Below are 2,635 nucleotides of genomic sequence, written 5' to 3'. Positions count from 1 at the left end.
GGGTTTCACCATGTTGGTCAGGCTGGTCTTGAACTCCCGACCTCAGGTGATCCGCCTGCCTTGGCCTCCAAAGTGCTTGGATTACAGGTGTAAACCACAATGCCTGGCCTATGTTGTGCATTTTTAAACATCTGGGAAGATGAGATGTTTCAAATAGGACTTAAGTTTTTCACTATAGACGGAGTACCTTTGAGTAAACGGTGCACATACATAGCAAAGGCTATAATTTCAATATGTTTTCTAACTAGGAACATTCTGGCCTAGAACCCTTTCCCCCTTCCTACCTCTAACAACCCAGGGAACAAGTATAAGCATCTGTAATGCTTAGAAGGGATTTTTATTTATTTATTTATTTATTTTTGAGATGAAGTCTTGCCCTGTCCCCCAGGCGATTCTCCTGCCTCAGCCTCCCGAGTGGCTGGATTACAGGCACCCACCACTATTCCTGGCTAATTTTTGTATTTTTAGTAGAGAGGAGGGTTTCATCACGTTGGCCAGGCTGGTCTCAAACTCCTGACCTCAGGTGATCCACCGGCCTCAGCCTCCTAAAGTGCTGTGATTATAGGTGTGAGCCACCATGCCTCAGCTTCCCAAAGTGCTGGGATTACAGGCGTGAGCCAAACTGCGCCCCGACTATTTTTTTTTTCTTTTTAAAAAAATTTTTTTAAAGACTAGTCAAGTGCAGTAGTGAGAAGGGGGGAAAGAGTGCAGCAAGGAGTTTGATCTGTAACTGACTGTGAACAATCGGTTGAGATAACTCACTACCTTCGGACCAGCCTGTTTTTTATTTTATTTATTTTATTTATTTTTTTTTGGGACAGAGTTTCGCTCTTGTTACCCAGGCTGGAGTGCAATGGCATGATCTCGGCTCACCACAACCTCCGCCTCCTGGGTTCAGGCAATTCTCCCGCCTCAGCCTCCTGAGTAGCTGGGATCACAGGCACGCGCCACCATGCCCAGCTAATTTTTTGTATTTTTAGTAGAGACGGGGTTTCACCGTGTTGACCAGGTTGGTCTCGATCTCTTGACCTTGTGATCCACCCGCCTCGGCCTCCCAAAGTGCTGGGATTACAGGCTTGAGCCACCGCGCCCGGCCTATTTTTTTCCATTTTAATGTTTATAATTTAATAAATCTCTTGATTCCAGACATGTATGGCTGTTTGGTAGTATTCAGAAGCATTACAGTAATGGCAGTTTTTTCAATTGGTGTGGAGTCCTCAATAATGATATATGAAATTGCTGTCAAACCAGTAAGACTGCATTTATGCATCCGCCATTTTCAGGATTGTTTGTAACCCGGGCATATTTTCCCCAAATAACTTTGCATCCTTGCGTCATAAGGCCCAATTTGCTCACATTTACCTCAATGATAGTACCTTTGGTAGTAACACCCAAAGTTGTATACAGTGGGGATGAGGGATTCTTCTTTACACCAACTACTGGTAGGCAAAAGGTGGCTTTCAGTTCAGGATGTGTTACATGGGCTTTCTTGAAACGCAAGCCCATTGGCCTGATGAATCTTTCATATTTAGGTGGTTTTCTTATAAAGCCATCTCCAACAAAGCAGACTTTAGTAACCATCCTCTTCCATGCCTTCTTCTTTCTCTTTCCTGTTTGAATAACTTTTTTTTTTTTTGAGACAGAGGCTCGTTCTGTCACCCAGTCTGGAGTGCAGTGGCACCATCTTGGTTCACTGCAAAATCCGCTTCCTGGGTTCAAGCAATTTCTGCCTCAGCCTCCCAAGTAGTTGGGATTACAGGAGCCTGCCACTACGCCCAGCTAATTTTTGTATTTTTAGTAGAGAAGGGGTTTCACCATGTTGGCCAGTCTGGTCTTGAACTCCTGACCTTGTGATCCACCCACTTGGCCTCCCAAAGTGCTGGGATTACAGGTGTGAGCCACCATGCCTGGCCCTGGAATAACTTTTTTTTTTTTTTTTGAGACGGAGTTTCACTCTTGTTACCCAGGCTGGAGTGCAATGGCGCGATCTCGGCTCACCGCAACCTCCGCCTCCTGGGTTCAGGCAATTCTCCTGCCTCAACCTCCTGAGTAGCTGAGATTACAGGCACACGCCACCATGCCCAGCTAATTTTTTGTATTTTTAGTAGAGACGGGGTTTCACCATGTTGACCAGGATGGTCTTGATCTCTTGACCTCGTGATCCACCCGCCTCGGCCTCCCAAAGTGCTGGGATTACAGGCTTGAGCCACCGTGCCCGGCCAGCTGGAATAACTTTTAATACTTCTGTTTCTCCCTGGGCACATACTTTAGGCAGAGGGACTTCCCATTTTCCCTTCTTCTCTTTTCGTTTCTGTTTAATCATATTGGAAAGTGCTTTAGACTGAGGTTGTCCTTCTCTGTCCAGCAGTTAGGCAGATACTGCTCCCTGTAGAGTCTTTTCATCATTCTTTTGTTTGGTGTTTCTCTTTTCATGCATCTTGATAGTCTTTTTCATTTGTATTTTCTCAGCATGGCACTGTTTATGGTAAAGCTTAGCCTTCAGACCAGTCATTTTCTTTGCCTTCTTTGAACGTTCATGAGCCTCTGGACTTTCCTTCTTTCTCGTTTTCTCATGGTAATCCAAACGGTATCCATAGCGTTTACAGTGTAATTCAATATATTCATTCTGTGGCAT

General features: G+C 45.0%; 1 pseudogene; it reads right to left on the bottom strand.

The window, feature by feature from the left end:
* Positions 1 to 1,098: 1,098 nt before the first annotated feature.
* Positions 1,099 to 2,635, bottom strand: LOC108285396 (annotated as a pseudogene).

This window comes from Cebus imitator, unplaced genomic scaffold (genome assembly GCF_001604975.1).
Source record: "Cebus imitator isolate Cc_AM_T3 unplaced genomic scaffold, Cebus_imitator-1.0 Scaffold297, whole genome shotgun sequence".
NCBI lineage: Eukaryota > Metazoa > Chordata > Mammalia > Primates > Cebidae > Cebus > Cebus imitator.
Note: the sequence above shows the minus strand (reverse complement) of the source record. Positions and strands in the feature narration are given on the sequence as shown.